The sequence below is a fragment of the Lissotriton helveticus genome, chromosome 6, assembly GCF_964261635.1.
Source record: "Lissotriton helveticus chromosome 6, aLisHel1.1, whole genome shotgun sequence".
Classification (NCBI taxonomy): domain Eukaryota; kingdom Metazoa; phylum Chordata; class Amphibia; order Caudata; family Salamandridae; genus Lissotriton; species Lissotriton helveticus.
In genome coordinates this window covers 372,439,397-372,461,324 of record NC_136067.1, presented here as the reverse complement: position 1 = coordinate 372,461,324, position 21,928 = coordinate 372,439,397, and the positions used below count along the sequence as shown (strand labels likewise).

The window sequence follows — 21,928 nt, the reverse complement described above, 5'->3', positions numbered from 1 at the left end:
ATTTAATAAATTTGTTTCACCCACGTGCCAGGTATTTTTTAACCATTGTTTCACCTCACCTCACTCACACTTTTTTAGACACACCCCCTCACATAGTTCACTTTCAAGTGCTCCTGCGTATTCGCGAGTCGTAGCACGCCGCATCCCGTAGAGGGGTGCGAAGGCCCCGATGATGAAGCATGACACCAAGGGGCCTGTTGGTGTGTGAGGGGCATTTTAACAACACTGTGTGTTCCCCATCTTGTTAGGGATCACCACCACTCTGAGTGGATTCTACTTTGTTTATTCATATAACTAGGGAGGCCGAATCCACTGACTCTCTCTCTCCCCCCTCTTGTTAAATTCTTGTGCAAATCAAGTACCATGTGGTACCCTTATTCCAATCCCTCAAAGTTGGCATGGAGTGGTACTTAGTCCTAGGTCAATACCGTAAGGTGCAGTATAGAATTTGAACTAAAGGTTCCAACCTATACATCCGGCCAATTCATGAGAGTCTCAGCAATGTAGCATTTATCTTTTATTCTTTCTTTAAATCTTTATTTCGGTTAAAACAAACCATAAAAGAGTCATAAGCATAAAAACAATACAGTCTCTTAAAAGTAATCTTTTATTCCCAGTGTGGTGGATTATCCATCCATCCTCCCGCATGCTAATAAAGCGTCCAATTACACCCTCCAGTTATCTAAAAGTCCACTGACAAACCTGAAATTAATCGATGGAAATTCCACTCACATATTAGAACATGAACTTTCTCACCAGTGGAGAATGATGTCTTTCTGACAAAAATAGGCTGATGAAGCCGGAAGATTCCAGCGACGAGCATTAGATTCAAGGTTAAGGATGGTTACCGAGACCCGTCCGTCAGGCGGCATGCGGGGCTAGGGCGCCAAGACCCTACAGCACCCGACCTATGGAACACCGGCTGTACTTCCTGACAGCTGAGAGCGGGGCGGGGCGTACCAACGGAGCTGCTCCGCAGGATGCACTGCTCACCTCCAACAGGTACCCACCGCCACACCTCACTCACGGCCCTCTTCACTACTCAGTCGTGGCCCCCAGGCTCACGCGCCCCCTCTCCAAAAGCTGCCTCTCCTAGGGACATTCTAGCCACTCCACAGCAGAGTCCGGCGCGCCAAGGGTGTGTTGACTCCTCCCCTCGAGCGATGGTCTGCGCCAGTCCCTCTTTAGCGAGCTCTGAGCTCTGATCAGGCTGCGCTCTGCTGGGATAGCTCTACCGAACCATGCTGATCGGTGGGAGCCGCAGGCAGCAGCAGACGGCGCTGGTCCCCGGGAAGAGAAGCGCTCGTGGCAGGCTGCACCCGCTTCCCACCTTTCCCTAAATGCCCTCTTCTGCAACAGCACTCTAACTTCGAACAAGAGCCGCTGTTGTGTGACTGCAGCTGCTCGTCCTCCTGGTTTCCTCTTTTTTTTATTTGTTGCTGGTTAGTAAGCTCATTAAATATTAAGATCTCGGGGCAGTGGATTAGCCGCCAACCTTCTTCCTGCGGATGCGTACAAGAGAGTGAAATTAAAAAGCGAAAGCGAGCCCCGTGGAAGTTTGAGCGTGTTCAGAAACTCCGAGCAGCACCCCATACTTTGACGCTTGGTAAGTGGGACATTCTTAAATACTGGACAACTTATTTGGGGGCAGATTAGAGTTGCATTTAGTTGCCTGTTTCGGAATCAGCTGCATAGTATTGAGGTCTGTTTCTGAGCGTTGTGCTTTACCTGCACTCCGGTTATAGTTGCTTATGTGTAGAAGTAGTGGACAGGGATGCAAATTATCCACACCGAGAACTAGAAGGAACGGGCAGTTGTTCAGGGTAAAGGGGTGGGCAGGTTCGGGGCTTCTCTTTGATGGCAGGTGTAGCGTTATTCACTGTACAGAAGGCAGAGCTGCTGTGTCCTGGGAGCACACACACTGTCTGTTTTATAATACATGGCACCACCGCATGTTCCTTGCCCCCCCCCCCCCCAGATCATATTATCAACTCAGTACAGACCACCGTAAGCTCTTCCGCACAGGCTGCATTGCGAGCTTTTAGCACGGCAGAGATGCCTTTGTTTATTTTGACTTGACCGTGGACTGTTATTTATTTCCAGATGGTTCGCGGGCAATTGTTGTTTTGCCTGGTACACTACTAGGTGTGCTTCGCCGTCTGCTGAATGCGCTTTTTGTGCCACCGCACGTGTGTTCGAACTGGCCAGCACCAGTGGGTTTTGGATTGAAGGGGTTTCTATATCTTGAATGCTCGTTTTTATTACTTTCGAGTTTAAGAGGAAGCTCGCTATATCTCAGTTATGGTGTTTAATTATACACCACTCAGGTACACTAAAACCCAAGAACTAGTTGATCTTGTTAGCATTTTGTCTACGTTTCGTAGTTATGTATAGTAGCAGTAACACGACTTTTATTCTGAATGGATTTAACTTAAAAGTGGAAGAAAAGTGAATTCCCTTATGAGTTTGGTACCACAGAACAGTCTTAGTCTTCTAATTTAGGGAGAACACTTTCATTTACTTCTTGCCCGTAGCAGAATTAATTTGCTTCTGTAATGATCCAGGGTTTCCATGTCACCCTATGTGTTTCAGTCCATGCTTGTTACTCTGGAGAAAGTGAGACCGGCAGCGTGAGGCTTAGTTTCATAACGTTAATCTCATAAAGAGGGTTCACTCTGTGCTACCTGTGGCCTGGTATCGTTCACTATCAGTTCATGAGGCTGTGTTCCTCGGATTCGAGCATATATATGTGTGTAATTAAGTGTGTGTGTGTGTGTGTGTGTGTATATATGTATAGGTTTATGGGTGTTTATATGTATGTGTGTGTGTGTGTGTATGTGTATGTATATGTATATATATATATATATATTTTTTTTTTCAACAAAGGTCCGAGCTTTTCGGGAGTCACGCTTCAGCTCCCCCATCTCCTCGACATTCCGATGATGATTTGTTTGCCCTACGTGTTTCGAGGCCGTCCTGCCTCTCGTCAGGGGCTGGCTGCATTCTCATTCGGCGCTTGCAACAGTCTCTTAAATGCGTGCATGATTAATTAATTGCACCCGTGTAAGTCACATTTGGGGTTTTTTCAAGCAAATGCACGTCGGGACATGTAGTCCTTAGAGATTCAATTTCCACCTATAGTAGGCTCCAAGCGCCGATGTTTAGCATATTTTCATTGATCTCGAGGTGGCATCCTTTAGTAGGTGCTGGGTTTCACTGTGCTTTCCAGGTTGGGCGTAGTCCCAGCCTTCAGCCTCGCGCTTTACCACGATGGTGCTCTCCCGCACACCGGGACAGGTGTGTAAATAATTTTTTCAACAAAGGTCCGAGCTTTTCGGGAGTCACGCTTCAGCTCCCCCATCTCCTCGACATTCCGATGATGATTTGTTTGCCCTACGCGTTTCGAGGCCGTCCTGCCTCTCGTCAGGGGCTGGCTGCATTCTCATTCGGCGCTTGCAACAGTCTCTTAAATGCATGCATGATTAATTAATTGCACCCGTGTAAGTCACCTTTGGGGTTTTTTCAAGCAGATGCACGTCGGGACATGTTGTCCTTAGAGATTCAATTTCCACCTATAGTAGGCTCCAAGCGCCGATGTTTAGCATATTTTCATTGATCTCGAGGCGGGCCCCAAACCGCTCGCTATCGCCTAAAAGCTGCTGCTAACATCAGTTAGCGACAGCTTGCTAATAGAGCGATAGAATTATCGTTTTCGGCCGCTAAACTGGCGATAATTGCCTATCGCCACCCTTGGTAATATGCCCCAAAGTCTTTTGCCATTTATACAGCATAGTCTTTAAGCATAGGACTAGTACAGTGCTGTCTTTGCCGAGCTGTAAAATGACAAAAGCCATTTATCAATCCAGGTACAATATTACAGCTGTGATTGGTAAAATACCAACTCAAGCCCCCCCTAATATTTTATTTATATATATATATATATATATATATATATATATATATATATATATATATATATATATATATATATATATTTTTTTTTTTTTTTTTCAGGTCCGAACTTTTCGGGAGTCATGCTTCAGCTCCCCCATCTCCTCGACATTCCGATGATGATTTGTTTGCCCTACGCGTTTCGAGGCCGTCCTGCCTCTCGTCAGGGGCTGGCTGCATTCTCATTCGGCGCTTGCAACAGTCTCTTAATGCGTGCATGATTAATTAATTGCACCCGTGTAAGTCACATTTGGGGTTTTTTCAAGCAGATGCACGTCGGGACATGTAGTCCTTAGAGATTCAATTTCCACCTATAGTAGGCTCCAAGCGCCGATGTTTAACATATTTTCATTGATCTCGAGGTGGCATCCTTTAGTAGGTGCTGGGTTTCACTGTGCTTTCCAGGTTGGGCGTAGTCCCAGCCTTCAGCCTCGCGCTTTACCACGATGGTGCTCTCCCGCACACCGGGACAGGTGTGTAAATAATTTTTTCAACAAAGGTCCGAGCTTTTCGGGAGTCACGCTTCAGCTCCCCCATCTCCTCGACATTCAGATGATGATTTGTTTGCCCTACGCGTTTCGAGGCCGTCCTGCCTTTTGTCGGGGGCTGGCTGCATTCTCATTCGGCGCTTGCCGATATTCACGCATTTTGCCGCTATCACTGGATATTTTAGCACAATGGAGAAAAACATTGCTAATAGCATGTTTTCTCCGCTAACATATCCAGCGATAGGCAGCGATAAAAAAAATCGTCGCTAAGCCTATTTAGCGATAATTATCGCTACTTGTTGGTAATATGCCCCTTTGACTTTTTCTATCTCGGCATGGATAGCACTGTGCTAATCCTATGTTAAAAACTTTGATAGAAAAACAGACATTTGAGGTGAGCAGATCTAGAGTGTTGCTGGTGTTGAGAGTGCTCTAACCGGAGCTGCTTTCCACCTAAACTTGAGAACTACCCAGACTTCTCTCCTTCTTCTTCTTCTTCTTCTTCTTCTTTCTTCTTCTTTCTTCTTCTTTCTTTTTTGTTGTTGTATGTATGTGTGTATATATATATTATTATTCTGGTAACCAGTATGATGTGTACAAGTAAGCACACACCTGTCACTCTCACCAAACGAGTCCAGCAGCTGTAGTGAGTTGTGCCGGGGAGAAGATCTACTGAGAGTGACAACTTATTTTTATTTTCTGGATTAAAACACCAAGGGGCATATCCGCAACGCTATGCGATAACTATCGCAAAGCATGCTTAGCGCTCCTTTCCCTAACGCCCGCTATCGCAGGTTTTTATCGCGGAGATATCGCGTTATTAGCAACGCGTATCTCCAAGGCGATACAAATTCCTGCGATAGCGGGGAAATCGCCATTTTCAGGGAACATCGCTGGTTTTCCATTGATGTTCCCATCAAAACAGCGATAACCTTGCTGATACGACCCTGCGGTCGTATCAGCAGAATCCACCCCCTACGTTAGGGGTGGCTAAGTCAAGAATTTAGCAGACGTTAGTTTGTGGAGAAAACAGCTGTTTTGCTAGGGCACCCTTGCTGATAGGGCGAAGCCATGCTATTGATGTCCTGACATGTAGTGTATGTCCGGAACGCCCACTTTACATCTCATTAGAGATGCAAAGGTAGGCATAGTGCAAAAGGGTGCTAACATGCGAATATGCATGTTAGCACCCTCTTGCTGATAGGGCGATGCTTTTATCTCCCGCCGCTTTCTGGTGGCCGCCCCTAAGCTATGGAATACTCTGCCTCTCAACATCAAGCGAAGTCCCACCCTTCTTCAATTCCGTAAGCTTCTGAAAACCTGGCTGTTTACCCAATAGTCATTCTTGCTCAGAGTCATTTACAAATAATCGGCATACAGCGCCAAGACGCCTACGGGTATAAGCAGCGCTTTAGAAATGTTAAAAATAAATAAATAAATAAATCTCTGCTTTTCTGGCTTTTAAAGCCAAAAAGTGGAGATAAAGCCCTTGCTGCTATGCCCCCAAGTGAGTAGCCTCATGATACATACATGGCTCTTAGCGTTTTATTGGTCTTAGTATTCCCACACTTCCCTCAAAGGTGATCTTGTGAAGTAAAAATATTATATTGTTATTCCTTGATTGCATGGAGTGGAAATTATTGCTGACTAATGTAAAAAAATACTGTGTGGAAATGTGGGCGTCCTGTCCATGGCGATGACGTGTCAAAGGAAAGTGCTGCCTTGACTATTTTACTGATAACTGAGATGCAAACAGTGGCGTGATGCACAAACTGGCTCCTTCTAGACTGTGGATGCTAATCATGTAAGACACCTTATCTGTGAACTCAGTCGTAAGCCAGATTTCTGGAAATGCTCTTGTATTTTTCACCTTTAAGAAATACATTGAAGGATCTGCGTAGGACGCGCTGCCATTCGTTGCCCCCCTTGCCCAGTAGGCTGACGTGCCACTGGTGCTACTTGATTATAGGTGCAGTATGCTGCACTGAGTAACGCAGCGACCTTCTTACTGGCTCCCTGATGCAGTTCTCTTCCCCCCCCCCCCCAAATGTCTCATATAGTAATCTACAGGAGTTTCAATCTTCAAATCCTGGTTCCCAGGACAGTGTAATGTCTGATACACCTTCCTGGCTCGTACCCATTGTAGCTTTCCCCTCTAGGTCTCACAACCATGAGGCACATTTTACAAATGGCTCATTAATACCCCGTTCTCCAGCAACAAGCGTGCTTCGACCTCACCAGCCGGTTGACACTCTCTTCCATGGAGCTCACCTACATTGTTTTTCGCTCAGGGGTAATTAGATGACCGTACTTCCCTACCAACTCTCCATAGGGAGTGTTATTTCCCTGGATTGATTCTCTTTATCTACCTACCAGATATTGGGTGCTCACACACCCTGTCCTGATAATGACCTCGTATTGGCACGAGTCGAAATGCCATCAACAGTAGACTTATACAGACTCCTATTCGATTGTATAAAACTAACCTAAGGAGTATTATGTCTTTTGTTTTTTACGTGATGCACTTTTTCTATTACTCACTTAACACTGCATGCCTCTTCTCTTAAATGTGAGCACTGGATCTTCTTTACACCCCTAAAAAAGCTTGAGATTATTGAAAATATGCAATGAATAAATACATTTCAATTCAACATCCTTTATCTGCCTATTTTTGCTTGCGGTGATACAGGCCCTCGTCAGCAGCAGACTGAACTACGGCAACGCACTCTACGCAGGAATCCCAGCCAAACACCTACAACGACTACAACGCATCCAAAACGCCTCTGATCGTCAATGTCTCCTGACGCAGCCACATCACCCCCACCTGAGAAACCTACACTGGCTCCCGTCGACAAGAGGATCACCTCCAAGCTCCTCACCCACGCACACAAAGCACTTCACAACGCCGGACCAACCTACCTGAACAGCAGACTCGGCATCCACACCCTCACCCGCCAGCTCCGCTCCCCCGGCCTCACCCTCGCCGCTGTCCACCGCATCCAACGAACAACCTCCGGCAGCATATCCTTCTCCTGCCTCGCCGCCAAGACCTGGAACACCCTCCCAACCCACCTACGGCAGACCCAAGACCTACTCGCCTTCAGAAGACTCCTCACGACCTGGCTCTTCGAGCAGTAGCAGCACCCCCCTCCCCTCAGCGCCTTACGACCCTCACGGGTAAGTATCGCGCTTTGCAAGTACTTTGATTGATTGATTGCAGGAAAACTTCATGCACACCATACATTATGTATCATCACATTTGCTTTCCTTTTACACATTGTTATACGTGAGCTTATTCACAAAGATAAATTTACAGGTAAGTAAATCTACACATGTAAATATATTCTTACACTTTGTAGTAACTTTACTACTTCTGGCTATTCACCATTTTTGAGTGTAAAGTTAATACCACATTTAAATGTGCATGTCTCACCCTCTTAATTCAGATGGTGGAGCCCAATTCACAGGTGTAATGTTACTACTAGTAACTTACCACACTTAGGCAGTAGTCTCCACCACTAATATGGACATCTCTCTATAAAAAAGTATAGGGAAATTGTAGAAAATGTATTCAACTAAAAAGAAATATACTTGTTCCATATAAATTAATATTATATATTTTAAATGTAGAACACATTTTTAAAAAACGACTTCTGTACTATTAACTTAATTATTGTGTAGAATTCATTTCAAGTTGCATTTATTTTTAATTAAAAAAGGTTATTATTCTTTAAAAGTGGGGTTCTATTTCAAACCCATGCCTGCATTATTTTCAGCTGGAGGATGTTGAACAACTGGTTGGCTATGTTTGCTACACCTGTTCCAGGCCAGAGCTGGAGTACATTTTCCATTGTTTTTAGTCCTTTTTAGCTGTAGTAAATTTAGGAATACAGTTTGGGAATTGCAATGGGCTTACTGTTTCATGGATGGGTGCAAGGGCATGGCGAGGCACCCACTATGCCAGCTTCAGTGGGGGATTGGCAGTCTTAACGACCCTTAGTAATTTTGATTAATGGCATGCAGGCCACAAGACAGAAAGAGAAGCAAACAAATAAAACGGGGGTTGGTCCCAGAGGGTGGCAAGGGAATCCAGCATGATGAAAGAAAAGATAAAAAGTGCAAAGAAAAAAAAAAGCGAGAAACAAATGGAATGGAAGTACAAAAGAATGAAGGATCGAAGAATGCAAAGATGGAAAACAACATGGAAATGAGAAAAGAGAAGAAAGGAAAAACTAAGGCACCAATTCCAGAGGACCATCCCTAAAAGTATCAGGATTGACCTTTGCGCTCACTCATGTATTGTGATACGAGTGGGGAGTATTTTATTTTTCTGGCTACTCCCTCAAGTGAGTTTTCGTTCTTCCCTACACTCCTCCCCTCTTAAACCATTTCTATAGTTACAGCCAAAAACCTCCCAAAAGAGTCGTAAATGTACTCAAGCTGGGTCCTGGAGTAGTAGTAGTAAAAACAAAGTTTATTTAGACAATAGTCTGTAAACCATACACAAGACCATGGATACACTTTAGCAATAGAAATTTTACATCATAATTCATTTTAACATTCTATATACATTTAAAACCATAAAAACACTAAAATGACGTTCTCTGTATTTTAGAATCTTAATATCTTAAAATTTCCCAACTTCCTTGGATGCCTCCGTTACAGCTTCTCTTGTTGCTTTCAAAAATGTCCCCAAAGCAATTGTGATATCTAAAAACGACATTTCTGTATGGAGAGCAACCGCCTCCGATCGTGAGTTCACCTTGTATTTTAAAAATATTGGACGTAAAAACATTTTTTGCACTGTTAAAATCAATGTACAGTCCAATAGTATATGTAAAATGTCATTCTTTACACCTAGGCCACATTTACAAATACCATCAGGTTGGATCAGGGCTACTTTTAATTTACCATCGATCATCCATGGGTTTAAGCCTACCCGAACCTTCATAATTTCGTACCTTAACCATTTACTGGGTAGCACATCCAAGTATGGAAACCGGACCTCCTTTTCCAATTCATTCCTTACCCAGTTCACTGATTTTTTTTTTTTAAGCTTCAGGTACTCCAGGTCTTGTGATCTGAAATGTTCGTGCCCTCGGTCCCTAAGCATTTTCTTAGTAAAAACTAAATCCAATGATGGTTGTTTGAGGGTCAACTTTAATTGCGCAGTTACTAACTGAAGGGTTTTCCTCACTTCCCGTGCCCAATATAAGCTACTTGCTTGTATTTCCTTTCTGCACCAAATTGACACCTTCTGTTCATCACCGGGCATCTGGCGGTTCCAAAATCTTAGCAATGACATTTGTGCCTTTACCTCCCATGCTGTCAAGCCTACCTCCAATCTAATTGCTTGCAACATGGAACCGTTAGGTAGGGACAACAACATTTTAATTATGTTTCCTTCCTCCCGGTCCCACCCCCTTTTACCACTCAGAGCACTTCAGCGCCATAGAGAACTTGTGGGGGTATCATAGCTTCATATGCTTTTAGTAACGGTCTGTGTGACATGTCACCATAGTCCGTATTAAATTTTTTCAATCCACAGACCGATGAGGACGCCTTTGAAGTTTGTGCCGCCACGTGGGTATTCCACTTTAATGCACTGTCAAACCAAAGCCTAGCTATTTATATTCACTTACTACCTCTAATTTGTCTGAACCTAAAAACCATTTAAAATTTTTTACCCTCTTCCCAAAACATAGGATCTTTGTTTTCTCCGTTAGAAACTTTTTATCACAATATGTTTTAAAAGCGTTTAATTTCCTTTGGAGTCCCATTTCAGTTTGGTTCCCGATCACTAGATCATCATCATATAAAAGGCATGCAACTTTATTACTATTCATGCGTGGGCTCGCACACTTATCAACTTCCAAAAGTAAGTCCTAACCACTGTTATTGCAACACCCTTCCATTGATAACAAGGGAAGTGGGTACTTAAAAGAGAACTCCATAGGAAATAATGTTGAGATAAGTGAGTTTAATTCGACTTAATAAAATGTATAAACCTTAAATTTAATGTTATATATTTAATTTTAAAATATGTAATTTTTATTTAAAAATGTAACTTAAAAAAAAAATTCTATGCATAACTTTAAACATAAAAAAATACAAATTTTATTTAAGATGGATATTTTTTAAATACATCTATAAACAAATACTTTGATATATCTAATTAAACATTTTCAAAATTAAGTTAATAGTGCTGTAGCTTTTTTTTGTTCCACATCTAAAATAAATATATAAAATTAATTTACATTAATATGTAACCTAAAAATATTTTTCTTAATTTTTTTTTAAGTATAATAAATGTTTTAAAATGTGTTTACTTCTCCTTAAGGAGCTTTCTGCCCCACTGACCAAGACTTCCAACTAAGGTCCTGATTCCGATCTCATTCCTAAGGCCTCCAGACAGGTTCCAGAATGAGCAAATCCAATTCGGACCCAATGTGTCCGACAGAATCATCCCCCATTCCGAACGACCAAGTACAATGCGAAGATCTCGTCCACGCCGACCGAATCATTTCCGAACCCAATCCTTGAAGTCCAACTCGTTCGCAGCCAATTCATGACGCGCAAATGGATTCGGCTTCCTGAACGAGCGAGTATGAGGCACGATTCTGACAGCTGTATAGACTCTGTTTTGCTGGGATGAAACGTTATACCGCTGAACGTTATACCGCTGCTGCAATCGGAGAACCGTCATTGCCATTGCTTTTACACTGTTTGCTGGAGGCTAGCTCCTTTTAAAAATATATTTCTGTTAAAATTTGTTGACGCTCGAAAAATTGTTTTTAACTGCTTTAGAGCTCGGTTTATTGTTTAGGGACCCCACGGCCCCCCATCTCTCGCATTGCCTGCACTATAATCGAATTAAAAGCATTTTTCACCACTTTGGTGAATCTCTCGCCGCCTCAGGCCCGTCCGCCATCTTGGGCTAGAGACGCTGACACCACGCTTTGGGGGTTAGCAGGCTAGTTTTTGCAAGTGTCTCGAGCCACACACTATAAATAATCATCAGTATGCAGGCGCGCAGCGATCGCGTGCGAGGAGCGCCAGAGGAAAGCCCGTCTGTGCCCGTCTGTGCCAGGACGGGCCCAGGGGCCACAAACTCTGGTCAAATACGTACATACTCGCCCAATGCATTATGGGCACTAAATCATCTGTCTAGATGAAGCTACCTTGGCCACCTTGCAAGCCGATGCCCTGGTTCAGACTACAGGTACAGGCCCCAGGATTCTCCCCAAATTTACTAGCTGCCAGCCACATGGCCTAAGGTTAGCGACACTTAACACGCGCTCTCTTCAAAGGCACCACTTAGAAGTCTTCTCTCTACTGCTTGAGGGAGACATTGATATTCTCGCCCTTTCTGAGACTTGGTTTGGCTCCGCCTCTACGCCCGACATTTTGGCTGCTCTACCCCCAGACTATGACGCGATCTGGCATAACCGCCCAAATGACTGTAAAGGTGGGGGTGTGGCCTTTTTGTTCAAAAAATGTCTTGTAGTGGAAAAGGTTATAGCACAAAATTGTGCATGTGCGGAACTGTTAGGGATTAAGGTTTCGTTTAAATCCTCATGCATAGCAATACTGGTGGTTTATCGCCCGCCGCAAAGTTCTCCGGATTTCAATGACAATTCTTTTTGAACTTTTGACGGACTTGGCCACCAGATACAAGTCCCTTCTGGTGGTAGGTGATTTTAATTACCACTGGGACAAAGTACCCAGAGACCCCACGGTGACTGAGTTCGAAGCTAATCTTTCGGCGCTCAACCTGCAACAGTTAGTGGTGGGTCCGACTCACGTGAAAGGGCATACACCAGACCTTGTTTGGTCCTCCTTGCCTAACACAGAAATAACGGAGGTTAGCCCATGCATTTGGTCGGACCACTTTATGATAAAGTGTTGGGTTCCAGGTGACCCAGTGAGGGATGCCCCGAATAAGACACGGAGGAAAATTCGTCCGACCTTCTAATTACGACCCTGCTACCCTCTACTCCCACTAACATGAGCGGTACAGATTTGGACCATGATGCTAGGATGCTAAAGACCTGGATGCTTACTGCTCTGGATAAACTTGTCCCTGAGCAGTTGGAGAGTATTAGAACTAAAGGGAAAGGAGCGCCAAGGTTTGACGCCTCCTTGAAACAGAAGAAGCAAGCCCTCCGTAAGGCAGAGAGAAGGTGGAGACTCCACTACTGTCAAACAGAGGCTGACATTTTTAAACCCTTGCCCTCAAAATACAAGGCAGACATCCTGCAAAGAAAGGCTGCTTTTTATGAGGGAAGAATTAGGGAAGCAACAAACATACAGCGAGAGACCTTTATGATATTAAGGGAACTCACACAACGTGAAGGGACCAACCAGACTGTGACTCCTTCCAAACTTTCTTTCTTCGGAAGGTACAGGATATCATCACTGACATCAATGCACGGCCAGCTACAACCATGCTGCCTAGTCAGACGACTCAGCTGCCGTCCATGACTCTGAATAGCTTTCCTCCCATCGACGATAAGTGCCTAGTGGAACTGGTCGGACAGATCAAGTCAGGTTCAAACATAGACCCATGTCCCCTAAAGTTTTTAAAATGGCCCTGCCAGGCATCCAGCTTCAGGTACTGAGTTTATTGAACAACTCATTGAAAACAGGTTATCCGCCAACTCAGATGAAAGAAGCCAGGGTCTCCCCACTTTTAAAGAAAGCAGGAACGGACACGAAAGCCTTAAAAAACTACAGGCCCATCTCGCAGTTACCTTTTCTAAGTAAGATCTTGGAAAAGCACGTCCTCAGCACTCTAGCCGGCCATCTGGAAGAACATCGTCTCCTTCATGCCAGGCAGGCTGGGTTCCGGCCCCAACATAGCACAGTACTAGTCATGGCCTCAGTCGCCGATGAGCTAAGAGTCAGGGCAGATAATAAACAGCCATGCACCCTGATTCTCTTAGACTTATCGGTGGCCTTCGATACGGTCAGTCATACCATCTTACTGGACCGTATCGCGAATTTGGGGATCACAGGCCAGGTGCTAAAGTGGCTAGAATCCTTCCTGTCAGGTCGAACCCAGAGAGTGCAGCTAGGAGACCAACTGTCTGAGATCAGTGAAGTGACTTGGGAGGTGCCCCAGGGGTCGGCTTTATCCCCCCTGCTTTTTAACATCTACTTACAACCATTGGTGGAGGAGCTTATGCGTATGAACTGCGACATTTTCAATTACGCAGATGATACCCAGCTATTAATCCGGCTGGATGATACCAAAGAGGCCCAGGAATCAGTGAGGCACTTGCTCAGCTTCACAGTCAACTGGATGACTAACAATCTGTTGAAAGTGAATGCTGACAAAACGGAGGTGCTGGTGATCAGCAACAAAGAGGACCCCTGGAGTGACCTGTACTGGCCTCCTGAGTTGGGAATCACCCCGTCTCCTGGTACTGTAGTAAAAAGCTTAGGGCTAAGGATCGACGCGGATCTCTCAATGGCCCCTCAAGTCTCGGCTGTCGTCGGATCCTGCATTGGTGTGTTGAGGCAACTACGAAAGTTAGTCCCTATTTTATCTGCCTCCACCCTGCAATCGATCGTATCTGCCACAGTCCTTTCAAGGCTCGACTATGGCAATGCCTTATATCTTGGCCTGCCACAGAAGCTGTTGAGGAAGCTGCAGGTGGTGCAGAATGATGCAGCTAGGCTGATCCACTCCCTGCCTAGAAATTTGCATGCAACCCCCCTGCTTCAGAAGCTGCACTGGCTCCCAGTGAAATTTCGAGTCCAGTTCAAATGTCTCTGTGTGGCCCATAAGGCACTCTTTGGGAAAGCCCCAGAGTACATTAAGCAACGTTTGAAGAGGTATATTCCTGGGAGACCCTTGCGCTCAGGAACAACCTCGAATCTGATTCAACCTAGGTTCAAATTAAAAACTAAAGGAGGCAGGGCCCTGTCTGTGCTTCTCCCACAACTGTGGAATGAGCTCCTGCATACCTTGAAGGAGGAATCACAGCTTCTACCCTTCAGAAAGAAACTAAAAACCCATCTTTTTAGGAAAGCTTTCATGACAGTCTAGGCGGTGGAATACCTGAGGGTTCTATGGGCACCAGTGTGTTATGTTCTTTTGTTAAGCGCTTAGAGACCGGCGGTGATAGGCGCTATATAAATATTCTTTAACATAACATAACATAACGGCTGTGGGACTTGGACTTCCGGGGGCCGTTGCAGGCACCCCTTCACCCAGGGCCCTCCGAATCGGTCGCAGGGGGGTGCCTTGGGTCACCCCAATCCAAACATGCACAGTGTGTCGGGCACCATGGGGTGCCCGTCACAGGGTGCACACTTTTCCCCGAACACCTCTTTTTGCAATAGGAGCCTGTGTAGACATTCGATAAACGGGCTCCAATTGAGTGCAAAGGGAGTCTGAGCAAACCGCGTCTTCACTATACGGACACATCGGAATCGGTCGCTCGGACTCTTGGAGCACAAGTCATTCGGAAAGCTGTCCAGATCCAAGTCGTCCAGTAGGCTCTACACCCGAATTCAGGGATTTGACTCATGTAAGTTTACACTTTGTAGTAATTTAACACTCAAAATGGCGAACAGCCAAAGAAGTAAAGTTACTACAACATGTAAGAGTAAATTTACATGCATAGATTTACTCACATGTATATTTATCTTCGTAAATAGGCCCCAAGATGTTCAGTAAACACAGATCGATCGGGATAACCAAGTCATAAACCTACACAGTTTTGGCCTTTTGATACTTCCCTGCATCAGTGGCCTAACAAACCTTTGGGGGTGTGGCCTGCAAAGTCCGTTGAGCCCCCATCACATCCTAAACCTCCCACCCATTAGGGAGTTTATTAGGGAATTTTATAAAGCGCCTGGTTACGCTCAGATGGCGTGTCCCCGCGCTATGGCAAGTGAAGTAGGCAATGCTGGACCGCACGGTCAGGTGGATTACCGTGTGTATAGGTAAGTTTTAAGCTTCTTCCTGAAGCAAAGTTCTGGTTTCTTATTCTTTCCACCCACCCCACTTAATCAACAGGATTTTCAGTAATACATTTAGACCCTGATTTATGAATTGGGCAAAGCAGAATTACTGTATGAAACTCCACTGCACATGACCATGTGTGAATCTAATGTTCTTTCATTCAGTGTTCCCAGGTACTGTAACACGAGATCCAATTTTACAGTATCTGTTTGCATATTTATGAGCAACAGGTGTGTCCTCTGGGGAACCAGGTTAAGGTCTGTACTCTGCAAAGCACCCTTACGCCTCCCATTTTTGAAAACAGCTTTGAAGGAAAAGGATGGAGCCATTTTTTCATGTAATGTGAAACTAAATCATAAAATGAAAATGGTGTTCACGCGAGGCGCGCTGAGCTGTGGAGTAAATCTTTTTTTCTATATACTTATGTACCCTGCATTTTTTTTATATTGAGTGCATCAGCGTCTACATGTACTTTATACATCTACATACTGACTCTGCCTGTTTCCAAATATTCGAATTACGTTTTCATGCAGTGAAGTATATGCAAGATACAGTACAAGTAGATGTTTAATTGTTCATACCTATAACATAATGACGACACACCCATAAGCACATTAGTGTCTACGTTGCGCGCCCCTATAAGCTCCATTGTTGAGGTATGTGAAGTTACCTATGTATCCCATAATTCTAGAACCACAAGTCGTTTTTCTATACATTTTCACACGTTCTCTTCTTCACCCTCTCCCCGTCCTGAATCAATTAAAACAATAAACAAATAGCATGCAATATTGCGATCAAGAGCAAATGCAAATCAAACGTTAGCAAAGCCATTAGGCCCAGCTAATAGCTAAAAGTACCTCTTAACTGATCTCGGAGTTTGTATTTGTGGTATTGATCGATTAGTGGGAGAATGCATTATAATGAGTGGACGAAGCATGAGTGTAGGAATTGGTGACCTTGTGCATGGATGATGAGTTACTTGCTGACTGTATGGATCGATGGATGGCTCAGCACATGGAAGAAAGCCTCCATTCATGTGACCCTTTGACTCATGTTTGCATTCATCTGCTCACCTATCCACAGTACCACACACATGAAGTTGCCAGGCAACAAAATGGCGCTTTCAGTTTTAAGCCAAAACTTAATGTCTTTTCCCGTGCTTGTTTATGCATTAAATGTCATGTATTATTTATTAGACCTGTCTTTATGTCAGAACATGGGACGTTTGCAGAGAAGGTGCTAAGCCCACTTGATGTTCATGAATGGGTAGAGAGGCGGGATTGACGGTTGAATGGAATGCGTGTGGAAAGGCGGGATTTCAACTCTGGAGCCTGCTTACCATTCTCCAGAATCCCGTCACAGGTCGACTGAACCTTTTTACCTGTCATAGAGTGATTAAGGCAACCTGTTCACAATTTTCAATTTAATTCCAAGATTCCCAATTGCTTCCCCCAAAGAACCACTGACTAAGGACTAAATTTGAAGGTTTATTACATAACCAAGAACAATTGAAGGTACAAGCACCTCAATAAGAGGTTCAAAAGGTAAACGGGTACTAATACAAACATAATCCTACGGAAAAGTCTCAAGCGACTGATGAATAATACGAGAATCAATTCCAGAATCATCAGACTAAACAAGATTGCTATAACCTGTGTTCTGGTACTCATTGGAATAATAGACCTAAATTCAGATTAGTCTGTCCCTACAATATGCTTAAGTGACATCCCTACTCAGCAATGGCCTGACCTAACCAAAGGTGTCAGCAGTGGTGACTTCCCAAGAAGTTCACTCACTTTCTCCCTTAGACTAGAGAAACATCAATCCTAGCTAAGCTCCCTGCCAAGCCAACTGCTCTCTCTAACTCCTCAGACCATCTGCTCTGCCTCCAGCCTCGGGGTGCTGTCCCTAATACGAAACCCCAAAATGTGAACAACACGCCTTTCGGTACGCCCCTCTTGAAGGTGTTGGTTTCCAAAGTTTTCCACTATGGCATTCTTCCATCCTTGTCCGTTAAAACGTCCTTGGGTCTCAGACTCTCCGTCGCTTCAAGTTGTATCTTCAAATTCCTGGTCTACTCCTCCATGTCTGAGTCTAGCATTTCTAACTCTCATACACAATGGGCCCTTCTACTCTGATGCCTACACAGTGGTGCACCTGCAAAGGAATACATACAATTCGGCTCACATTCCATAAGTGTTGCAAAGTTTTCTAAAAGCATCTTTTATAAAATATTTCCACAGCTAAATGCTAAGCAAGACTTTTCAAACAGGCCTGCATGAGTTTCATGGACTAGGCCTCGACTTGATTTATAGGCCCAACATTTTGCATGAGCAATCCCTTGGTTCCCTAGGCCTCTAACCTTAACAGCTAATGCATTTTCTACCTTGCTAGTTATCGAGTATATATTACACAGTTATACATTCCAATAAGCAAATCTGAAGGCATGATAGTGCTAGTTTAAACACGCTTCTCATCAGCGAAAGATTTCATTTCAACGACATCTCTATATTAAACAGCAAGTGTGGATTTGTAATTCATAACCTTGGCTCTTCAGATTTCTAATACCAGTTACTCCAGTTCTCCATCCCACATTGCATCTAAACATGATTAAAAGTCCTCTATATATATATATATATATACGGGCGCTGACTACTTGTACATATGATGCACCCCTACAAATTTCTCTTTAAATGGCGCTCTCTCACGTGGATGGAGAACAGATGATAGAAGAAGATGGATGAATGAATGGATAGAGACGAGAACGTGTGAGAAAATGAGAACTGGGTGCCTAAAGCGATAATGCAGAGATAGTGTGCACGAGGACAAGAGTGATGGGGGCTTCCCTCCATTATGTTTCTCAAAAGGAGAATGCAAGGTTGCTTGTGTTCTGTGTAACCAGCTCTCGTCATTGAAAGGAGTTATGCTGCAATCCTATCAAGTACATTCAGCACCTCTTGTTGAAGAATGAAGAGGTGGAGTATAATGGGCTTTCCCTATTTAGAAAGTATAATGCTTTTGGGAAATGTGGTTGTTGAAGGGGGTTGTTAAGAGAACATGTCGAGAGAACAAACGCCACAGGTGATGCTGGAAGTATTGGCATAGGAAAGAACACAGTTTGACTTGATAAAAAAGATTTTTGAGGAGGTAAAGGAAGGAAGCTGTTGCTGTTGCTTGGATTCCTCAGCCTTTACTAACCAGTCGAGCAGCATGCCGTGGTCGAGGGTAGGCCTAGTAGTATAATCACACTGGCATGGACACTCTATCGCACAATTAGACGCTCTTCTCTAATGGTACAAACTGTTGTTTAAGTTCCAGGATGAGTTTTGAAGTCCATCTGTGGCAATTCAGTGAGCACTTACTCTGAAGATGAGAAAGGTAACCATTGTCAACAACCCTTTGGATCCATACATTATCTCTGGCTAGTGAGACTACGGGCCTACATTTGCGCTGACCTATGGATATGGATTCCTAGCTTATTTCAGTGTCAATGGCATTTTTGATTCTGCAGGATGATGTAGACTGTGCTCAGTGATGGAGTTCCTGTTTGTATTGGTGTGGGTGGTGAAATTAGGGGAGCACATTGTTTTGTTCAACACAGCATGCTACTGTTCTCTCTTCGGAATAATGCTTAAACTTTACTCCCAGGTAGGTTCCCTTTTGTCAGTAGTTTTCTGAATAATTTGTTTTTCAGAGCATCTTTGACAATCGCGCGGTGAGGATCTGCTTTTCATGTCCAATTTTTCCTTTAATTCCATGCCACCCTTCACAAGATAACATTCCATTTTGTCAACTAATCATTTGAACTTCTACTTCACTGCATATTCATTAGGCAAGTTGAACAGTTTAGAAGTTATGAGATTATCCTAGAAGCCAACTATTTACTCTTAATTCCTATGAACATTCAAACTTGTAATAGTGTTATTTAGCTGCATCAACATAGAAACCATACTGTTCATTTTGTACTAAAGTTCCAGAGAAGCAAAGCAGCTCCTTCAGTAAATGTAAGATTGGGTTTCCTCTAAGTTGGTACCATAGAAGGGTGCTAGCTCTTTCCATAACTTGGTTGTAAGGTCAGAAATAGGAGCCGCAGTCTAAACAAACTGCATCAAATTTGCTCAAAGTGTAGGGCAGCTAATGTTGATATTCATGACGTATCAAATCTGTCAGGATAACGAAGTACTACCTTTTCAGAAACATTTGTGACCTCCTTAGTATTCAGGACAGGAGAAGAAACGAACGGATAAGAGTGCACTCAGAACACCAATATCATTATTGACCTGGTCAGACACGGTCGCTCCACCCGCTCCTGACCGTCCTTGTACCCCTGCCTGATTTGGTATCGTATTTGCTCTGTGCCTGACTGCTGACCGACCGTAATAATTCCTGTGCCAGACAGTGCTGATCGTATTGCTGCTATAATCATTTTTTGTGCCAGACTGTGCCGATCGTATTGCTGCTATCATTAATTTATGTGCCAGACTGTGCTGATCGTATTGCCGGTGTAATTAATTTCCGCACCAGACTGTGCCCCGATCTCGCCCTGCATTACTTTGTTATTGTTTGGTGCCCCGATCTCTCTGTGCATTACTTTGTTGTTGTTTGGTGGTGCCATTTTGTTGGTCCCAGCCCTTCTCCCCTCCCCGCTCCCAGCCGCTGCTCCCCCGCGGCCCCACACCCGCTCCCTACTGCATCTACACTCGATCCCATCTCCCCTCTCGCCACCCCGCTCCCGCCTCCCAGCTGCTCCTCCCTCGCTCCGCCCCCTCCACTATCCACTTATGGCAGGGAGACTTACGAGCAGCGTTCACGCGCAGCGGACGTGCCCCATGCGCGCCGAACGCGCGCCAAAGGTAAGCCCGTCTACGCCTGTCCGCGCCTGGACCGCGCCCAGCGCCAGACCCCCTGGCCCCCGCAGAAACCACCCCTTCCGCCTAACATACGACGCCGCATCCCTCTCTGCACTCAACACCGGCCGCCTTCCCGACTGCCACCAAGCCGCCCCAGGACGCACCCATGGACCCTTCACCTGCCAATCCTGCAAGTTCTCCTGCATCAGGACCCACACTACATCCACAAACGCCAAACAGAGCTCCGACAACAACCACCTGTAGTGCATCCTGCTCAACACCCGCTCGGTTCACAGACTCGCCATTGAACTACGGAACCTACTCGGCACCACAACGCCGGACGTCGCCTTTCTTACAGAAACCTGGATGAACGCCTCATCAGCACCCGACATCGCCATAGCCATCCCGGACGGCTACAAGATCATCCGAAAGGACCGCATCAACCAAACAGGAGGAGGCATCGCGATCGTCCACAAGAACACCATCCGCATCACGACCAGCTCCGACGACACCCTCACAGCAGCCGAACACCTTCACTTCCAGATACACACCGACCCCAAGACCACACTTAGAGGCACCCTCATCTACAGACCACCAGGACCCCGCACACAATTTTGCGAAGACATCACTGACTTTATCAGCCCACTCGCGCTCCCCTCCGAGGACTACATTCTGCTAGGGGACCTCAACTTCCACCTGGAAAAGAACAACGACAGCAACTCATCCACCCTTCTGGACAACCTCGCCAATCTCAGACTCAAACAACTGGTAAACACCCCCACCCCCTACGCCGGACACATGCTCGACCCAATCTTCTCCTCCAGCAAGCACGTCTCCTTCTATCACGCCACAGGACTCCACTGGACGGACCACAGCTGCGTCCATTTCAACTTCAGAAAGACCACGACCCACCACCACCCACAACACGTCCCCCGCAGAAACTGGAACAAAATTACCACCGACCAGCTCACCACATCGCTAAACCAAATCCCTCCCACCAAATCATCGGACCCAAATCAAGCAGCAATCAATCTCGCACAATGGATCACCCACTGCGCTGACGAATTAGCACCCTTGAAAAACCCTCACAACAAGCCAGGCTGCAAAAAAGCCTCCTGGTTCAATGACGACCTCAAGAACTCCAAAAAGAACTGCCGCACCCTCGAGAAAGCCTGGCGAAAAAACCCAACCACAGACAACATGACCGCCCTCAAGGACGCCACCCGCAAACACCACCAGCTGATCCGATCCACCAAGAAATCTGCATTTAAAGATCGACTCAACAACGCCCACAACAGCAAGGAACACTTCAGCATCGTCAAAGAGCTTACCAATCCCAACGCCAGCACCAACGACATCACCCCCTCTCAAGACCTCTGCGACTCTCTAGCCTCGTTCTTCCTCAGCAAAATCGCTGACATGCATAACAGCTTCGGCGACCAGTCCACCCCCTTACCACCGAACTGAAGCCCCCCACCACCACCCTTCGCGCCTGGAACCCGATCAGCACCGAAGACACCATCCGCTTGATGAACTCCATTCACTCCGGATCACCTACCGACCCATGCCCCCACCACATCTTCAACAAGGCCGACTCCATCATCGCACCCCATCTCCGAGATTTCATCAACTGCTCCCTCAACACTGCTACTTTCCGGGAAAGC

General features: G+C 45.2%; 1 protein-coding gene across 7 annotated transcripts in view; it reads left to right on the top strand.

Moving 5' to 3' along the window:
• The first annotated feature begins 933 nt into the window (after positions 1 to 933).
• Positions 934 to 21,928, top strand: part of HPCAL1 (hippocalcin like 1) — a 1,733,702-nt gene continuing 1,712,707 nt past the window's right edge. For 5 of the 7 annotated variants that reach the window (XM_078647806.1, XM_078647807.1, XM_078647810.1 and 2 more), the window contains exon 1: positions 943 to 1,606. The gene's annotated coding sequence lies outside the window, so the exon portion shown is untranslated. Of the gene's footprint in view, positions 1,607 to 21,928 lie in introns of all 7 variants that reach the window. The other 2 variants (XM_078647808.1, XM_078647811.1) reach the window with 2 other exon arrangements.